We start from the raw sequence: 21628 nt of genomic DNA, 5'->3' as shown, positions 1-21628 counted from the left end.
CGGTAAAAAAAATCACCGGTTAGGTTAGCTGTCTAGGTACCTCAGTTGACCTCTGAAAATTCAAATTTATAAATAAAAAAATGTTAAATCTACAACGAATTTTGAAATTTATCGTAAAATTTGCAACGAATTTCAAAATTTGTCGTAGATCTGCAACAAATTTTGATATTCGTCGTAGGTTCTACGATGAATTTTGAAATTCATCACATATTGTAATTTTTTTTGAAACAATAAAATTTTTGAAGTCGGTTGAGGTATCTAGAGATCTTGAAATGACATGAAATCAATTTCTATGAGTTCCTATAAATCTATCGATTATAAAAATGTCCTCGAATGTATATTTTATCTAATATATTGAGATCATTGATTTTATGAAAGCGAATAACATTTTTTTGGATACCTTCGTTGTAAAAAAATTACCGGTTGATTAAAATTAGTGGTTGAGGATATTTATAGAATTAGTGGATTTATAAAAACTCATAGGAACTTCTTTCATTTCATTCTTGAACTCTCTAGGTATCTTAACCAATCTCAGAAAATTTAAATTTATAAATAAAAAAAATATTAAATCTGTGACAAATTTTAAAATTCATCGTAGAATCTGCCATGAATTTTAAAATCTATCACATATCTATAACAAATTTTGATATTCATCACACATTCTATAATCTGTGACGAATTTTTTGGATTTGTTGTAAATTTACGACGAATTTACTTTCATGGCATAAAAATCCTAAGTTTTTAATCCACGCGATCCATTTTCTCCTTTGCCCTAATTTTTCTTGGAGGTGGCGGCGCGTGAAGGAGATTTCATTGTGGCGATTTTCGACAAGGTAAGGTCTTCACCTCTCTCTTCTGACTCCGACAAGTCTCCCGACACTCGACCGACGACGACTGGCACTGGCCGACCGCAGGAACCTGTGACTGGCCCTGGCAAGGGAGGAGTCCGAAGCGCAAGAGGGATTGCTCCTAGCGAGGGACATCCGGTCATGATGTTGTGCGGAAGGCATTAATTATGGTATCATCGCTAAAATCATTGTTGAAGGAAGTGCGTAGCCTGGGAGACTTGATGGAGAGAATGGAGCTCTCTATGAGCAAAAAGGTTGCAAGGAGGCCCCCATTATGATGAGTCAAGTTTGCAAAGTTAGCAGCAACTGAAACATTTCAGCTTAATCATTGCATTCACATTTTACTGCTTATTGAACTTTGTGTAACGCTCAATTTATCCTCACATGTTGTGGCTTCCCGATTAGTTTCTCAAAGACCAACAGATTATTGGCTTGATGAATAAATTATCAGCTGCAATCCTGGTCCTTTGTACCTTGCCTTGGCTGGAACGTTATGGAAGAAATTGTAATGGTTAATTTAATCTTGATGTAATCATTGTATGTAAAGTTTGTAGCTTAGTTAATATATCATACGTACTTCTTCACGGACTAAAATATCATCAGTGTGTTTCTTTTGAAGTTTGCTAGTGATTCTTATATGTTAAAGAAATTGTTATTGCTAATGACAGATTTCTGATTTCATATTTCATTATTTAGAGCATAGATGAAGGAAGACTGAAAATGAAAGCAAGCTGCCCACTTGTAACTGATCTCAGGTTGAAGGACAATGCAATTAGAATCTTAATGAGCTATAATCCAATGTGGCTCTGAGTTGGATTGCATATAATATTTGGTGGTGACTCTTTTCTTTCTAATGAAGAAGGAAAATCAGATCAAGAGTTTCTGTTCCTCAGGATGGTAATAGAAACACAATTCTAAGTGAAACTTGCAAGATCTTTTGTATATAATAAGTTTGTTGAGGGCATATATAAGGAAGGTTATCATGAAGCTTTGGGGAGTGTGATCTTGAAGAGATTTTTGTTGCTTGTTGTTTCACTTGACAAAGCTAAGTCTGTGTGCACTCTTCCTACTAAATATCGGATTGATAATATTGATGGTGGTTCTCCTTTGTTGTTTATTCTTCATTCCCATTTAAAATCAAGTCAGCAAGTTATCAATGGTAGGTTTCTGTAATAGAAAGAGCAGATATCACTAATCATTATTTTCTATTAAGTTAATGTAGAGAGATGTTTATTATTTCTTCATTGCTCTGATTGTTCTTTTTTTCTTTTGAAAATTTTCAGAGTTTCTATCAAAAATAATGCATGGAGAAGGTAATCTTTTAGAGCATCTTCTCACTCTGGGTTACAAAGTGAATCACCAGTAGGTAATATGGTTTCTTGTTTATCCAATTTCATAGCCATCTTTTGAAAATGCTTTCAGCTACTTTTTGTTATGCAGTTCCATTTTTTGTTTACGCTTCTCATCTATGTGCTTTGTATGTTTAACAAACATCTCTTTACTAACAGAATCCAATTTCAGAATATGAGTTTAATGTGAAAGATTTATCCGAAGAAATTCACGATGGTATACTGCTTTCTAGGGTTATTCAGCTATTGCAAAATGATGCATCTATACTATAAGTAAGACTCTTCATATTAGTAACTTGTTAACAGATATTTTTGTTCTTCAAATGTTCAACTAAAATTCCTTTATGATTGACTTTAACAGAAATTAATGGTTCCTCCAAACACAAGTAAAAAGAACTTGCATATAGTGGTGATGAATCTTCTTGTATGATTATTATTTATCTCATAATTAGTATTTTTGAATGTTAATTATTTGATTATAAATGTTTCTTTTTTTTTTGTTAATACTATTAATTTGTTTAAAATAGGATTGGTCAGACCCAATGAAAATCAATGTCCGAATAAGTGAAAATTATTTTTTTTGTTCATATATAGTAATTTATTTCTTGTAATCATTGATATTGTATATTTTTATTTCGATGCAGAAAAAAATGATATTGGAAGAAGATGGAGAAGATTTAGTGATGTTTAGATATTTGTTGATGTATGGATGGTCTAGAACTTCTTATGTTGGTTGGATTGTATGGATATTTTGTGATATTTGGATTTGATGTATAAATTGTGTTTTGATTTAATGTATAGTTTTATTTTGTTAGATATGATGTGTTATATACTATGTGTTTGAATTTGATGCATATAATTTTATATTAATCAGATTAAATACAGAAATTAATTAATTCTGACTACTTTTTATTATGTTTTGCGATAAATTTTGCGACGAAAAAAATTTTAGTTTCAAATCTATTTTCGATTGTCGCATAAATTTGAGACAAATATAAAAATTTGTCATAGAATCTAGGACAAATCTAAAAATTAGTCGTAGAATCTGCGACGAATTTGAAAATTTGTCGCAGATTCTTCGACGAATCTAAAAATTCGTCACAGATTTTGCAACGAATTTGAAAATTCGTCATTGATTTGTGATAAATTTTGCGATGAAATAATTTTCGTTGCAAATATACCGTAATGTATAAAAAAACAATGCTAGATTTTGCGACGAACTTCCAGATTCATCGCAAAAGCTGCAACGAATCTGGAAGTTCATCGTAGATTCTGCGATGAATCTCGAAGTTTGTCGCAAATTCTGTGACGAATCTAGAAGTTTGTTGCAAATTATGCTACAAATCTAGAAATTCGTTGCAGAATTCTACAACAAATCTGGAAATTTGTCCTAGAGTTTGCGACAAATCTAGAAATTCATCGCAAAATCTGTGATGAAATTCTAGATTTGTTGCCAAAATTAAAATTCGTTGCTGATCTGAGTTTATAAATTTTGTGATAAAAATATAATTCGTCGTAAATTTTACAACAAATTATTATTTTTGTAGCAAATATCAGTAACAAATTTAAAAATTCGTTGCAAAATCTACGATGAAAAAAATTCATCGTAGATCCGCGTTTCTAAATTTCACGGTGTTTCCAACTAATTTTGCGATGAAAATAAAATTTGTCGCAAATATTTAGGGACAAGTTTTCTGCGACAAATATTTTTTATTGCAGATTTCGTCGCAAATTATTTTTGCAACGATTTTTTTAAAAATTTCATCGCAAAAATTTTTTTTTTTTTTTTTTTTTTTTTTTTTTTTTGGTGTGTGTAGTGATTGCAACATGACCCACAAAAACATCAACCCACTATGATAGACTATACCATCACTATCTCTGTGACAAGAGATAGTGTGGGATATAACTTGTTGGAGATAGTGAAAACAAGAGTTTCAAAGGTAAGAGGCTTTGGCCCTGGATGTATCAAAACTATGGTTATTAGTGAGGCCAAACTAAAATTAATTAAGTTGAAAATCATTAAGTTCTCTCTTATCCCCACCACACAGAAACTAAAAAATAGAATTAAGTTGCACAATGTCAAGTCTATGTTCCATGTTAAACAGAATGAGAGGTGTCATGCATCAAATCCTTCCCCATTCAAGATATTAATCTCAACATAACTCGGAAATTCAAGGGTAGGTCTAATGTAAGTAGGAAATTTCATTTTCATGAATGTGGACCAAACTACTTGCTCTAACATCGGGTATATGTCTTCCCTAAGTCCTATAGCATTGAGAACATGGTCATCCATATATCTAGTGCATTAACAATTTTTTGCTTATCAAGTTCTTGTTGAGTTTTGTGTTTAATTCAAGGTATTTTTCTTGATTTTAGTTGTTATGGTAATGCATATGTGAATGCATTTAGTCCCACATTGCTAAGCTAAGAAGGTTGGAAGACCTTATATATGGATCCCTTCCATCCTTGTTTAGCAAAGTTAATGGGACCTACACGCATGCGCGGGCTGAGTCCAAATCAGGTGGTTTCGGGGGCTTCGAGCCGGAAATCCATAAACGGGGCGCGATGCACGCGATCATCGTGCGCAGGGGGGTGCAAATCCCCAGCTCGTGGGCCTCACGCTTGCAGGCGGCCTAGTTTGTTAACCGGAAGATACCAATTTCTAAATCTTACTCTTTTATTTACCTGTTTATTGCATGCTTGCTATTTTTGTACAATTTACTATTGTTTAGTACTCTCGTACAACAACAGTTCTATGAGTATATCATCGTGAAAAACAATACCGAAGGGATTAGAATCATTACCCCTTCCAGAAGATGTGCCCTTCCCCTTCGCTCTCGAGCTTGATCTTTCTCTATGTGGATGCTTCGAGGCCATTGTATTTGCGCGAGGAAAAAAGCAAAGGAAACTTGAAGTAAATTTAGTCTTGAATGAGAAAGAGATTTGCTCTCTTGAGGTGGAAGAGAGGAAAGCAAGGGTTGCTTACAGAAGACTTAAGGGGTTAGAAGGGGGAAGAGAATGATTCTCTTGGATATTGAAGAAGAAAAGATTGGAAGGAAAGAAGGTTTTAGGGCTTGGAGAGGAAAAGGAAGGAGTTTTATGCTCTGTTTACCTAAAGGAGTGGATGAAAGATGGATGAAACAAACCTAGGGATATAGAAAGAGAATGGAAAGGGAAAGAAATCTTCTTCTTTATATGCTTGTTTACCTTGATTGAGGAAGGTGAATACATGCGATGTAATTTTTGTAACTTAAAAAGGATACATTGCATCATTTTTGGATATATGTCATAATTTTTTAGTTAAAAAGGATACATACATCATTTTTTGCATATGACATAATTTAGTGAATAAAAGAGGTATATATGCCATTTTTTTCATATTTTCCTCCTCTATCAACAACTTTGTCTGGAAGCTTGGTCTTCATCCTCGCTCATGCCAGAATGATGTGCCTGCCACTCTTTTCTTTTGGTCACCCTCCATGGTCTCTTGGTTCCAATGGATCATCTTGAGAATGTGTATATGGTCTTTCTTTCTTCACCTTCTACAAGCAATCAACCTTATAATGTACATTTATAACATGCAATTGATTAGTGGTCTTAGATGAATCAAATTCAATCTTATCTTTGATCACCAAGGAGAATTTATGATTTTTTTTATTTCAATCATAGCTCTGACTATGGATAAAAAGGTCTCTATAAAATAATAAGGATTTGAATATCCTTACCCATATCTAGCATTACAAAGTTAATAGGAATCACAAAATCAATTACTTTTACAACAACATCCTCTAGAATATCTAATGATATCTAACATAATGGTCTGTAAGTTGTAAAGTCATTGTCGTTAGCTTCAAATCACCTGACTCTAGTTTCTTGTAGATCGAGAAGGGGATGAGGTTTATGTTGGTGTGATTAGCACTAACGATTTAACTCAGGTTTTGATAAATGACAAATAGGTTAAGTTAGGTTTGTCGTTATCTAATGCTTTGATTGAGTATGCAGGCTAAGTCCAGACAGGTTGACGGGCTGACCGGATGTCTGACACGAAGTCCAAGCGGGTCGACGGGCTGACCGGACGCTTGGCGAGAAGTCCAGCTAGGTCGACGGGCTGACCAGATAGCTAGCACGAAGTCCAAGTGGGTCGACGGGCTGACCGGACGCTTGACACGAAGTCCAGCTAGGTCGATTGGCTGACCGGATAGCTGGCACAAAGTCCAGACGGGTCGAAGGGCTGACTGAACGTCTGGCAAGTAAGTAAAGGTAAGTCACTGGAGGAGAGTGGCTATGAGGACGCATCCCAGTTAAGGGACAGTAGGCGTCGGTCCAGTTTAGGTCCATTTTGGATCCCTAAATTGAGACCCTAACTAGGTTCTGGTCTCGAGAAGACAGGACCTAACTCATAAATCTATATAAAATGTCTATACATATATTTTTCTAACTCTATTTTGTATATACAAATGTAGAGCTTCAAATGTCTATACACGCGTAGCAACTGACAGAGCTTGATTCCGAGTTCGGAGTCAAAAGTTATGACCTTCGGAAGATGACTGTGTCAAACAAGTAGTTGGAGACGACTTGGATCAGCCAGATTCGAACTCTCCTCATCTGATCCAAATTTTTGGGATCTGATAAGCTCTGGAGACCCCTCCAAAGGGCTATAAAAGGAGGGGGTGAGTAAGCTTCAAGGACACAACTCTCAGAACGAAGAATCTGCTTCCTTGTGCTCCTGCTGCGCTGCGATCTCCGACAAGCTTTTCCTTTCTGTTCTAAGTATTTTTATTGTCGGTAATTTTTCCTTATTAGAAATATTGTACTTAACTTGTAATCTATATTTCGAATTGCTAGTGAATTGCCCAACGAAAGTACTCACGGAGTACGGGCCTTCGAGTAGGAGTCGTCACAGGCTCTGAACGAAGTAAATCCACTGTGTTCAATTTTCTTATTCCGCTGCGTTTATACTCGTTGTTTTTCGAATCGATATTCACCTCCCCCCCCTCTATCGACGTTTCACGATCCAACAGTTTATGCTAGTGCCAAGATCCCAAATTACTTTGTTAATGTTAGTCTTACTAATCAAGCAGGGAATTGACTATATGAATCTTTGAGTTTTAAAGGTAATTTATTTTAGATCAATGAACTACACTCCTTCATCAAAATGATTATTTCGTATATTAGTCTTACCAATCTTTGAGATGACTTAGGCGTTGATCCAACTTAGAACCAAATTGAAATCTAAGTTGAGATCAAACTAGATCCTAGACAAGATTTGAGTCACATATATTTTTGAGTTTTGATGCATCTATCTTTCTAACTATGTGTTGTATAGACATATTGTTTTTAAGTTAACACATGTGTAGAAACATTCATTCTAGGTGTCTCAGATAGTTTAAGGTGCATCAAGTGAGCATATGCACCTTAGGTGAATAGAGATGCTCCGAATTGGATAAGCTGTGAGGATAGACCTTCACAGCAATGGTGGCTCCTTGGATGACTGGAGGCACCCTAAAGTTGATAAGTGTAAAGGATAAGCTTCACTATGATGGGGCCACGCTAACATTAGGGGTACCCCATATCAATGAAGGTGCCCCGAAGAGGATAAAAGTTGAAGTCATCAGATTAGATCATCATGCATGGAGGATCCTCAGATGACTAGAGGCACCCTCAATGCCTTATAAAATATCTCTTCATCCATAGCTCAAACATCGGCTCTTTATCACTCGATTCTTCAATTAGTACTGCTGCTCCCTCATTCTGTGTCTACTGTGTTGCAACCTTACTATGCTGAACTCACACTTGAGCAAACTTCTTCAATAAGAACAACACCAACATTGAGCTCCAATCCTCAACTATGATTTGTGTCAATAAAATAATATTGTTAATTTTTAGTGTACATGCATAGGATAGTGTAGTGTATTACACTTTCTTCATCCTTGTATCTAACCTATCTATCCAAAAGTTCTTTGGAAGAGAATTTTAGTGGATTGTTCATCAAAAATGATCCACAAGGTGTAAGATCAAAACACGCAAAAGGGGGGTGAATAACACTCGTGACTTTCTAATTTTTTTAAAAACAAAAGTGTAAAGAGTAAGTACAGTGGAAAATAAATAAAGAAGGAAAATAGAAAATCAAGTTGACACCTTTAGTTTTTTACTTAGTTCGGAACCTATGACGACTCCTACTCCAAGGCCCGCGATTGTTGATTGCTTTCGTTGAGCAATTACTATAATTTCATAAAATCTTTACAAATGGCAGAATTACAAGTGTAGTAATTTAATTACAATATATTGACAACGACAATGTTGGAATTACGAGCTTTTGGTTGTCGAAGCAGTGTTGTGGCTTCGTCAGATCGTCTTTAGAGCAGTGCGCAAAAGAGTAGATGTAAATTCAAGTTGTATCCAACCACTGCTTGAACAAGACCTTTATAAACTACTGAAGGCGCCTTCAACCCCATTGAAGGCCCCTCCAGTGGTGTAGCTTATCCCTGTAGCGTTGGAGATAATAACTTTCGCAATATAATATGTGAAGTTTATCCATTTGAAGGCGGCTTTAAGTTCATGGAAGGCACCTTCCATCCGGTCTTCAAAGCGCCTTTAGGTGCATGGAAGGCGCCTCCTCACCTCTCCGCGCGAGCCTTCGGCCAAACCACCCAAGGCGCCTCCAATCGCCCCAGAGGCCCCTTAAACACTGTTCATCCAAGCTTGAAATGTGTTTTGCACTCACTACAAAATACGTTAATCCAAAATATCAAACATACCTTGCAAAACAATGTTAGCATAATAAAATATGAATTATAAAACTCTTTGATAGTCTCCGAACTGTCTAGTTTTAATTTTTTAGATTTTTCAAAAATCCTAGATTGAACTGGCACTTACTATTCCCTCAACATGGAACATGTCCTCTCATACTTCTCTCAGGAGAAATTACCTTTTGCTAGACCAGTCCTCTAAACTGTCTGGACTTTTATTCAACATCAGAGACTTCAGGATTTTATGTTGAACGTCCAATCCACGACCTGCCCAGTCTTCCACCTGGTGTCCACGACCCCTAGGATTTTTACCTAGAGTTCTCAACTCTATGATTTCGCCCAAAATCCTCGGCCTGCCAAGACTTTTCCCAACCCCTCTGACCAGGACTTCATTACCTAACCGTAGCTAGGACTTTCCACTTGCCTAACCCACCTGCCTAGTATCAACTAGGACTTTCTTTTACCTAAGATCACTTAGGACTTTCCTGCAAACTCAGTTAACCTTGTTAGACAACAAGAAAACTTAACTTTGAACTCTTTGCCATAATCAAAACTTAAGTTCGATCGTCTGGTCCTTTCTGCATCAACAATCTTTCCCCTTTTGATTATGATAATATAATTTAAAGTTAAGTAAAACATAGCAAAAAATTACCATAAGTATGTAAATTGAACATAAATAAACCAATTAAGCAAATAAAATATGCTCCCCTTTAATTTAGTCCTAAAAAGAAATTATAAGTTATGTTTGACTTAACTTTTACCATTTCTCTCCCCCTTTAACATAAATAAAAAATAATACTTAAAAATAACTTAGAGAGAAAATTAATTTGTAAAAATAGTAAAATAACTAACTTTTAATCTCTTTAAAAAATGTAACTCTAAGCTCCCTTGAATTCATCACTTTAAACAAACCTAGCTTAAAAAGGAGTTACTTACCTTTTAAAAGGATTTAAAAATAACTTAGTTAAGTACTTAGTTTCAAAAAATTTTTGATAAAAACTCAGTTAAGTACTTAACTTTAAAAAACTTAGGTAAGTAAAACTTAGTTAAGTACTTAACTGAAAAGATTTCAAACAAACTTAGCTAGATATATATAAAAAAAATAAACTTAGTTTTTTAAAAATATTTAAGATTGTCTTTCAAAAATAGTTTAAACTTTCTTTTTAAAAATAGTTAAACCTTAAAAAACTTAACTTACTTTTTCAAAAATACTTTGACCTTTTTAAAGAACTTACTTTTAAAAATTTTAACTTTGAAAGTTTGAGAAAATACTTTAACTTAAAAAGATATTTATTTTTGAGATAAAAAAAAACTTAAACTTTGAGAAAAAAAATGTTTAACTTAATTCCTTTCACTCCCCCATGATTAATGCCTTAAAAAAATTAACTAAATTATTTAAGTTTGAGGGTCCTAGAGTCCAAGCATGAGAAATAAGAAAAATATATATAAAAGTTATTATCTATTTTTTTTATTTTCCATCTCACCCTTCTAAGTTATCAAATATGTTCATCTTATGTGTGAGATAGAGTTAAGTTAATTTTAAAGTTGATTTTGAATTCTAAAAATTATTAAGTCTAAATTTAAAAATTTTAAATTCTAAAATATTTAAGTTTGAATTTGTAAAAAGTATTTTAATTTTGAGCTTTAATATAATTAAGTTTGAATAATTGAATTTGAAGAATAATTTAGTTTGAAGATTAATTAAAATTTAAAATTAATTAAAGTTTTAAAATTAATTAAGATTTTAAAATTAATTAACATTTCAAAATTAATTAAGATTTTAAAATTAATTTTAAATTTAATTAGTTTGAAATAAGTTAGACTAATTCTCAATTTAAACTTAAATTCATCTCATCCTTTCTAGATTTTCAATTAGGGAACTTTATGAGCACAAGCCAACATGAAAATACAAAAAGAATAACAATCAAATCAAAAAAGATGCTAACAAAATAAATCAATCAATGCACATTCTAAAATAAGCACACACTACTAGTTATATCCCCGATAACGGCGTCAAAATTTGATAGTCATATTTTTCACATGTCACTAGGCGCTCCAAATTAATTAATATTGAAACTTATTAAAATTAAGACAAGTATTGTAGTAGGAGTCCCAAGTCGTATTTTTCCAAGGATAACTAACTAGTGCGTGCGAATTCTAGAATTGCTTCAAAATGAATTTTCGTCAAATGAACATCAACTAAATTTGATTTCTTATGCAACATTAAATCAATTGAGTCAACTACTATCTCTTCAATTCACAACCATAATAACCATTACATTCAAAATCTCATCACAATTGCAAGAACCAAAAATAATATTTCATTCATCATCACATTCAAATTCAATATTCATCTTAATCACCAAGTCTTCAATCCTCAATCATATTCAACAATGTCTCATAGAGGTTAATAATGAAAATCTCAAGTGATTCATTCAACATTCAAGCATGAACACTGTCACACAAATCTTAAGAATCAAACAAGGGGGTTTTCTAAATCTATAAATTGAAATTAAGCACCAACTTGTAAAGAACGGGTAAGGTAATTCAAACTAGAAATTAAAATGGAATCTATACTAACAGATCTTCAGATCTGAGCAAATGATATGAGAAATGAAAAGAAATCAAAATCTAAAAACATTCCACACCCAAAACTGAACTCAAACTCCTTCCTCTCTACCATGAACAGAGAATCACCTCTGGGAATGCCATTCGGGCAATCACTGACGAAAAACTGTACTCACAGCATCATTCAGGAGAAGTCCAAAGCTATTGGGAATACCCTAACTAGCTTAGGATCACTTGAACTCACCAGCCGCCAAAGAACAAAGGATGTCTTGGAATTGCGAGGTGAAATCGAGGATGGATTGAACTCCGAAGAACGGGGAACGCCCTCAATCTTTTCAGTTGGATGATGGTAGCATCAGATCGGGGAACACCCTCAAAACTATGCTTGGTTGACACTCGCGAAAAGCGAGATCACGAACAGGGAACACCCTCAAATCGCACTCTGTCCCTTGATTGCTGGTCGTCGGATCATTGCAAGCTCGCCGAAGATGAAGAGGTTTGATTTTCAGATCTGGAAGAGGAATGGGAGGCTTCGGCGTCGCGAAGAAGAAGACGGTGAACAGTGCGAAAATTGCAAGGAACGCCGAGCTCAACGAATGCACTGTAGCTTCTCGCATTTTATATTCTTCTCAAATCTGATCGGACGGCTGGGATGCTTCGGAGCTCAATCAACGGTGAAAGATCGCCTAAAATCTGATCCAAAGGTACTGATTTTCATCTACGATCTAGATCTACTCCTTATTAGGTTGGATAGGCTGGATCTTCAATGGATGGTGTAGATCTGCCCCGATCTTGAATGAACGGTCCATAATGCTCCACAGCTCGATCGTCTCGTTTAGCCCTATATTTGAGCCCAATTTTAATCTGACCTGAGTGGACCCATGATCCTTTTGATGCCTATAAAATAATAATCAAATATTAGCATCAAATATCATGATAATAAACTAATTTGTAATTAAGTCCAAGATCAAATGTAATTTATGAAATGTAGAGTAAATATGAGTTTAAGCTATGAAAATATCATTAAAAGCATGCATTATGAATCAAAATAATGTAACAAAATCATGATTATCAAATTCCCCACACTTAGTCTTGGACATCCCGTGCAAGTAAAGAAAATCTAAAAATCTCCTCCGCAAAAAATTCCCTAGCAATATCTAGAAGATGGTAAAAAGTAATTAACTAAGGTCTTCTAAAGATCACAAACAATCATGAATATAATCCAAACAATAATCAGTAAGTATAGTGGCTTCAATCTAATTTAAAAATTAAGCAAGTTACAAGTTCACAAGGTATTTTCCTATTCAAGCACTCACACTCAAACATGCATATAAGTGAAGCTTACTCTATGTCACTCACAACATTTCACTACCATAACCTTGCTTATTTTCTAATTCTTCACCACTATAAAACATAACATACATGAATCAAAAGGATTCTATCAACAAGAATTGAAATGAAATTAAAAAGAACAATGAAAGTGAATGAAATTGGTAAAAGAAAATAATTCAATGAAAAATTGAAAAGAAAAGAGTATTGGAGGAATATACTTGATGAGTTGACCAATTTGATGTGAAAAGAGATAAATACCATTTGTCATTACCAATTCAAAATATCAAGCTAACATCTCCTACAATTTGATGGCAATCCAAAATTCTTGATACTCTATCTTCACACTTGATACACTTAGTCTTGCCACTGTTTTTTTTCTTCACTGTTTTTCCACTTTAATTCCATCACTTGGAACTAAAAACAATCTCTCATCAACTTATGAAGAAGAATTCCCTCCCCCACAGTTAAAACATTGATCGTCTCGGACAATGAAACACAACATGTATAAAATGACTTGATACTCTTCTAGTTGTTTTTCCTTTTCTTCATTCTGCAAATCTTTCTCTATTTCTCTTTTTGCAGATTCAAACTCAGACTTTTGTTTCCTGTCCACAAACAACCATCTTCTATATCAATTTATTAGCTAGAACTCAACAACCAACATCTAATTCCTCCTAAATCCTTTGCAACTATCAACTGAAACTTGGCATTCTAAAGCTCCATTTGATACTCAACATTTATGCTACTGAACTCAGCTCCACAGATCAGATTTTCAGAATCCAGATTCCAGATTATGGTCACAAGAAAGCTTGAAAAAAATAACAACTCACTTGTCACTTCCAGCAATTCTTGATGAAATTTGGTGTTTCCAAATTTGATGATCTTCATTAGCTTTCCATTTCTGCACAGCAGTAATCTCCAATTTTGTAGAATTCAGCACAACAGTAATCTTCATTCTGCATTTCTTCTCTCCAGAGTTTAAAGAGGTTTTGGAAGGCAAGATTTGAACTTCCCAAGAATGCAATTCAGTAACCAAACCTAGATTGCAGAATCTAGTGCTAAGTTCCAGCTCCAACTATGAGTCTGATTTGCATTCAATTTTTAGTTTAAAAATTAGGTAAACTCTAGTGAAGCAAGATCAACATCTATAAACACTAAAACAAAAGTTGGGTTTCAATTTTTCCATTAACAAATAGCTTTAAACCTTTTCCGCACAGCAAGGTGCAGATTTCAGCATTTTCCACATAACTTTGTATCAACTTTGCATTGTTTAGCCAACGAAAATCTCAATACTTCTTCATCCTGTCTCTTAAGACCCCTATCAATGCATACTCAAATGCTTTCCAGGTTTCACTAGTTCTAGCTCATTAAAATTCATTTCCCAATTTGGCACAAAAATGCCACATTTATTATTTTGTAGAATTCTGCATTTTCTAAATTCCTGCTCTCTGTTTATTTCTGTTATTGCAACAAACATCCCCTTTTGTCTTCATTTGTTCAACTCCAAGCTTGGATTATAATCCTTAAATGATGTATCACTACATAACTTGGAATTCATCTCTATCTGTTCTTCTCTGTTTGTGGCATAGACTGTTTTTTTTTTAAATGCATACTGATAAGTTCTGTTGAAGAACAAACACTCCTGCATTTCTTTTCTTTTCAGAATCAGCTTCCAGGCTTAGTTTCCCTTGTTAACCTCCAAAATTCAAATTAACTTGGCTCATAACAGATTCAATGTAATTTCCTTCCAGCAACAAAATCTAAAAAACTAGTACATCACACTCACTTCGTGTGATTGAAATCCTAAACAAAATATATGCCTAGCTGAACTGAAGCTATTGGCTGATCAATTGAAGGAATAAACAAATAATTGGAACTTTCAGAAACTTGAACATATCACAAAGTCTCTAAAATTCTGATATTTAACTCTCCATTCTAAACATAACAACTCCTATCAGAAATTTGGACAAAGGAATCAATTTCAAAAGAGTTCAAGAAGTTTGTTTCAGGATTTCAGATTTAAACTTAAAGACTTCCTGCATTACAGAACTCAGATTTAGTTCCCTCGTCCAGAATTTTCCAAAGTGAAGTTTAGGTTTCAGAATTGGGATTCTAAGAAACATAAGCATCATTATTTTCCCTTCTCTGAATTATTAGCTCAAACATTATTTTTGATCATAATCAGCATTTAGAGTTAGCACCATGCTAGGCTCTGATTCCATTTCCAGCATTTCAAATCCAAATTCAATATTCTAGATGTGCCATTACATTCTGAATTCTGCAACTTCCTTAATTCAATGTTTCAGGAATTCAAAAATCAAATACAAGTTGTATCATAGATGGAGAACACTAATTGCTAGACAATTAAAGTTGCTGTTGAAAAATAGCTTCAGTAAGAATTAACGCATTCACTCAAACCCTTGTTTCAGTTTTCTAGATTAGTTCCAAAAATCAGCTTCTAGAAATTTTTCAGGTCTTCATCACAAGGAACTTCGAGAGAAAAGAATACCAAATGAAATGTCAAATGCTCCACTTATATGTGTTACTGACATCAAATTCTTGAATTTCAGAACATATTCAGACAGAAATAAAACTGATTTCATGAATTCTGGGTAACCGAATTTGGATAACAGAATTTTCAGGAACCAGATCTATTTATGGTTGTTGCCACTTCCTAATGCATTGACAATTCTACATCAGTTACTAAATCCTCCCAAATGTTTCTGATTAGAGCAAACAAGTTGCTTCTGATTTCATATTCAACAGCAGATTTTAGTTTATTTGGACATAGTTTCATAAATCAGGAACTTATGAAATTACAACATCAGGTACTAAGTCTCTAAAATAGAGTTAATCTCTGCAACTGGGTACTCATTCCAGTAAAGAAACACTCTTCATTTGAATAACAGATTTCAGAACTTGGAGAAGCTGACAGAAATGAAACTGATTTTCTGAAACTAATCAGGAACTTGCAGCAAGAGATTGGCACAACTATTGAGATCGATACATTAATTTCACAACTTAATAGTTTCATTCTGAACTTGAGTTTCTTTGGTGCTTGTTCCTTTTCTTGCTGGAAAATCAGAATTCCCTTGATTGAGAGTTTTTGAAGCTGAATTCTGGTTTTCCATATTTCAGTTCCAGCAATTAGACAGTTTCAGAATATAAGTACTATTGAATTTGCATGCATCCATTTACCTACACATAACATGGTAATGAAAAAATCAAGTTCCCTTGAACTCTTGCTGTTCAGAAACTTGCAACAGAAATTTGACACGTGACATATTAAACTATAGCTGCTCAACAATTTTTGAAACTCAGATTTAACATTTTTTTAAGTCCAGTCTCAGGAATTAAGTAGCAACTCAGCAGCAGAATGCATTTTGCTTTCGGAATTCAGATTTTGATAACTGACATTCCTTTCCATAGTCATTCCTTAGTTGGGGAAATGAACTCAGCTTTGTAGGGCTGAAGAAGCAAACCAACTTTGTATCACAATTCTGCAGACTTTAAATTAAGAATCTAGAGATTCATTCTATGACTTCCAAAATTTTTTGCTTTTTCTTCCTCTTCAGTAGCCATTTATTTTCCCATAGAAGTAATTTGTAGTTCGAAGATCTTCAATGTTGCATTTCCAAGTTCTGCTAGTAATTTTGTAAGTGTGGGGGATCCACTTCGCTTGAGATTTGCAATAGGAATTTAGGTCCAATTTCTGAAATCCTCAGAAACTGTACATTCAGTTTCCAGCTTCAGAAGTATACTTCCAGCAGGATATTATTCAGGTTAAGTATCAGCACTTTGATTTCTTGCACCTCAAAGTTTTGCACACAAGAAACTTGAAAAAGGTAGAGCATCAAATGACAATAAAAAACCAATACCTCACAAATCAATTTCAGAATGCATTGCTGAATTCTGAAATCTGTAGTTCAGTTCTTGAACCAGGAATTCAAAAAGATCCTAGCTGGATTCATGAAGAGTTAATCTTGGAAACAAACAACAAAAGCACAATTAAGCTTGTTAGACAAAAAGAAACCTTAACTGTGAACTATTTGTCATAATCAAAAGTTAGATTCGATCGTCTGGTGCTTTCTGCACCAATAAAAGGGTCACAGGCGTTTGAGTAGTAGTCGTTGTAGTCGTTGCGGCTGCAAACCAAGTAAAAACAAAATGACTATTTTCTTTCTACTTCTTTCAATTAATTATGTATTCTTTCTGCACACTTGCTTCTCAAAAAAGTTTTTAAAACATGAGTCACCCCACCCCCTCTCTCATGTTCTATATGACCCTATACGGAGTTTGCCTTTCGGTTATCTCCTCATCACCCTAAGATCTATGCTAATGTTTGTTAAGACATATTAACATGTTATGTATACTAACAACTAAATAAAAAATTAGCAAATCATGCGATGAAAGAGATGAATAATAAATTACAATTATACATTCAACGTCGAGTTACTCTGTAATACTAGAATTAAAAAAACTACATCATCATGATGGAGAAACAATCCAAAGACATTATTAACAAGTGTTCTAGTGCAACTTGAAAGAAAGGGAGGTGCAAGAAAAAGATTAGTTTGTAGATGTTGGTAATGCTTAGGGATGACCTCCACGTGCTCCTTGAAGGCCGAAATCTCTGGCTCCTTGGATCTCTTCGAAGATGACTCTCTTTTGGAGTTTTTTATCATGAGAATTCTTTGATGCCTTGAACTAGCGCCCCCTGATTGCTTTTATTGACTTCAAGAATTACCAAAACATAACAAAAATTTGTTTTTTTTCATGATGTGCTGCCATCCAACCCTAGCACCCGCCACAACCTTTGATGGGCACCACAACCTAGCCGTGGTGGGCTCTAGATGTCTCCTCATAAAGGGTTCGAAGGGTAACATGGTCATGGCACCTGCCATGACCTGGCTATGTTTATTGGAAGTGTCGATCATTGCTCTAATGCCAAATCTTCGCCCATAGGTGGTACATGACCATGATAAGTGCCATGGTTAGGCCATGTATATGTTGAGTTGTCGCTCTAATGACTTTTTGTCTCCAAACGAGCTCTAAACTATGACAAAGAGCAATCATCTGAACTAGAAATATAAAAATCAATGTAAGATAGAAGTTAACTAAATAATGCTCATGTATGATAGTCATAATGCATGCTAAATATGAACGAAAACATATGCATGACACACACATCAATTACATCCAAGACCTAGTCCTAATGACTACCACCACTATCATTCTACTTCTTGAATACCTTCTAGAGTTGAAGAAGCCTTTTTTAATTTGTTTTCGTACAAAAAGCAACCAAAGATATAAATGGAATAAAAAAAATTTGAAACAAACACATTTACATAAGTGAACTTTACTTTGGATGTTTATTGTTGTTTTAAATTACCTCTTGTTGGTCCATAAATGCATTAGTACTTTATCCTAAAACCCCCAAGAATCAACTCCTTCAAATCATCTCGAAACTCTCTTTTAAAGGTTGTTGGTCGAGCTAATTTTCATCTAGGAGTAGACCATGTAGGATTGAAAAGAATTTAGATATCTCCACAATAGCATGATATTGTCCACTTTGGGCCTAAGCCCTCATGGTTTTGCTCTTGGGCTCTACCCAAAAGGCCTCATGCCAATGGAGATATCTTTCTCTTATAAACCCATGATCTTTTCCATGTGTTTTTAATGTGAGACTATGTTTGCAACCTTGCAACCCCAACAATCCCCCCCTCAAACAAAGGACCACGGGCTTTCCACGTCCGATCCTCGACCCACCAGGTCTTCCTGCCCCTCGGTCTACCCGACCTACTAGGACTTCCTTGCCTAGCCGCAACTAGGACTTCCTGCCCCTCAGTCTACCTGACCTACTAGGACTTCCTTGCCTAGCCGCAACTAGGACTTCCTGCCCCTCGGTCTACCTGACCTACTAGGACTTCCTTACCTAGCCGCAACTAGGACTTCCTGCCTGGTGTCTGGAGGTTAATATTGTACTCACATGGTTCAATCAGACCATAGCTCTTGTGCACAGTCGGTGGTTAAACCTTATGGCAGTCCGGGCTCTGATACCAATTGTAGGATTGAAAAGAATTTAGATATCTCTACAATAGCATGATATTGTCCACTTTGACCCTAAGCCCTCATGGTTTTGCTCTTGGGCTCTACCCAAAAGGCCTCATGCCAATGGAGATATCTTTCTCTTATAAACCCATGATCTTTTCCATGTGTTTTCAATGTGGGACTATGTTTGCAACCTTGCAACCCCAACAGACCACTATCGCCCACTAATCAACTGCTCTATTGAATCCAATCATTTAAACTTGCAAAATGACGCTTTACATAGTTTGACCACCATTAGTCGATTACTAAAGTCTAGCAGTCATCTCGAACAGTCGAACCCCGCAGTCGAGCTCTGAACTTTCTATACGTGTGAATAGTGCCACCAATCAATGCTATTACTCAGCAATCTACTAGTAGCCTTCAGTCAAACTAACTATTTTAGTTGAGAACGCTCTATTCACTCAAACAACTCCAACATTCAATTTTTGGAATCCAATAGTCGATTGCTAGGTTCTAGCAATCAATTGTTGAGTTTCAACAAACCACCACCTTTACTTCCTCAAATATTAAATTCTTGATTTAGAGTTCAGCAGTTGATCGATACACCCTATCAATCAACTAATATTCTTGTTTTAGCCTTATTAAGGTTGAATTCTCATCTTACTTGGTATCTGATTGGTCTCAACATATAAGAACTTATTTTGCATAACATCCGGTCAATCCTTAACCTATCAGGACTTCACGCGTCTAACATCCGGATACCCTTGACCTCTCAAGACTTCTCTTATGCCAAACATTAGTTCTTTTTTTTTTCTGACCTATTTGAACTTCCATCCATATGTCAAGTGTCCAATCCTCTATGATCTACTTGGAATTCATCATTCATCTAATGCCAAGTACTTAGTCAATTTTGACCGACTTAGATTTCGCTTCTCATACTAAGTGTCGTTCATGATCTACTTGAACTTTACTTCTCATGCCAAGTATCCGATTTTTTCGTAACTTGCTTGGATTTTCCTTTATATGTCAAGTGTCTGGTCAACCATGACCCACTTGAACTTCTCATCATATGTCAACTTTCTATTGTACTTCTAGTTGTCAAGTGTTTGGTAAATCATGATCCATTTGGACTTCTTATCTTATGTTAACTCCCTATTGGACTTTCGACCGTTAAATATCTGATCAATTTTGACCTATTTGACCTTTTATTTTGGCCACCTGACATATTAATCAAAATTTAAACCCAACTCGATTCAACTTGATCTTAGTCAATCTTGACCCGAGGCCAATTGTATCGACATTATTAATTTGTTTTGCTTTTTGCCCAATTGAAAAAATTTAGACACTTTGAGTCTATATTGAAGTTTAGTAAATCAATCATTATTTATTTATAAAATTTGGATAGTTTAGATATATATAATAATTTTGATTTAAAAATTTATTCAATAGTTAATTTTATATAAAAATACAATAATTACAGGTAGTGTATTTTATTTATTTAGTTTAGATTCATATAGTATTTTTTATTAAAACTATTCCCAATGAGGGAGCCATTTATAAAATTTTAATAATTTAGGGTCAAGGCAACCTTATTTTACATTTTGATAAAAATATTTACACTGAAATAATTTTATTCAAAAATACTCTAATTGTAATAATTTTATAAAAAATATTCTGATAATAATGGATTAATTTTTGAGAAACTAGACCATTTTTAATTACATTGACACAATTTTAACTAATATTAAAATAGTTTGAGTTATAAATATTTAATAATTTTAGTAAATTGGAGCAATTTTAGCCCAATAATAGTGGGAGGCAGATGACCTTCCTTGATTCGCCCATCATAAATTTAGAAGTACAAGTAACTCTTTGTCAAGTACTAACATCTTAAATTTTTTATTCTATCGGAGGAAAATATCCTACATTATACCGTAGTTGATATTCAAACTATGAGTACTTGATTAATCTGCTAAACACCTTGCTAGTGTAATATGTCCGAGGGGAATAATTTTGATGATACTAAAATTTATTGAATATTTAAAATAGTTTGAATGTTGGCTTATCTTTTATTTGGACTTAGGATCGACTATAACTGATTATACTAAAATGTAAAGTAATAATAAAATACAAAAGTGAATAAATAAGAAGATCCAAATTAGAATTCAAATATTTCAGAGGTCAATTGTATTTCAAATTCATCTGATAAGTGAGTTAAAAAAAAATTATCTACCTTCTAGATTAGGTATACTAAACTTGAATACTTGGAATATATAAAATGCTTTTATCTAAACTTTTTTTTAAAAAACATTTTTAATAATTCATATTTATTTATTTGGGAGGAAGAAAATAAAAATTATAGAAGATTTCTACAGTAAACAAACTTTCCTCTATTTACTCCGTAAACCAGGATGAATTGTTTTCCTTTTTATGTTTACCAAGTGGACAGATGAAATTAAGAATTTGTCAATGGATCAATTTTGTATCTGTCTAAATCGAGCGGAAAGTAATTTCCTCCTCCAAACTCGTTTTAAATCAATTGAATTCACATGAGGCGGTGGCCTTGCGGGCGATGGCCTTGTGGCTGATGGCCTTGCGCAAGGAGCGAGTAGGCAACCTCGCGACTGGCGGCCCTGGGCGAGGAGGCAACCTTGTGCGGTCGCAGCGTCACCAACGCGAGATGCCCTCGCAAGAGGGATGTGGCTGCGACCTCGTGTGCGTGAGGTCGTTA

General features: G+C 34.5%; 1 long non-coding RNA gene across 5 annotated transcripts; it reads left to right on the top strand.

The window, feature by feature from the left end:
- Nucleotides 1-621: 621 nt before the first annotated feature.
- On the top strand, nucleotides 622-3011 carry LOC121981550. Of its 5 annotated transcripts, none has more exons than XR_006111854.1 (3): nucleotides 627-2214; nucleotides 2357-2470; nucleotides 2842-3011. It is a non-coding gene; the product is annotated as an uncharacterized LOC121981550 (long non-coding RNA). The 5 variants fall into 5 exon arrangements; XR_006111858.1 differs by lacking the exon at nucleotides 2357-2470 and having other exon boundaries at nucleotides 628-2007; nucleotides 2132-2214; XR_006111856.1 differs by having other exon boundaries at nucleotides 628-2007; nucleotides 2132-2214; nucleotides 2357-3011.
- Nucleotides 3012-21628: the final 18617 nt, after the last annotated feature.

This window comes from Zingiber officinale, chromosome 5A, assembly GCF_018446385.1.
Source record: "Zingiber officinale cultivar Zhangliang chromosome 5A, Zo_v1.1, whole genome shotgun sequence".
NCBI lineage: Eukaryota > Viridiplantae > Streptophyta > Magnoliopsida > Zingiberales > Zingiberaceae > Zingiber > Zingiber officinale.
This window is presented reverse-complemented; position numbering and strand designations above follow the sequence as displayed.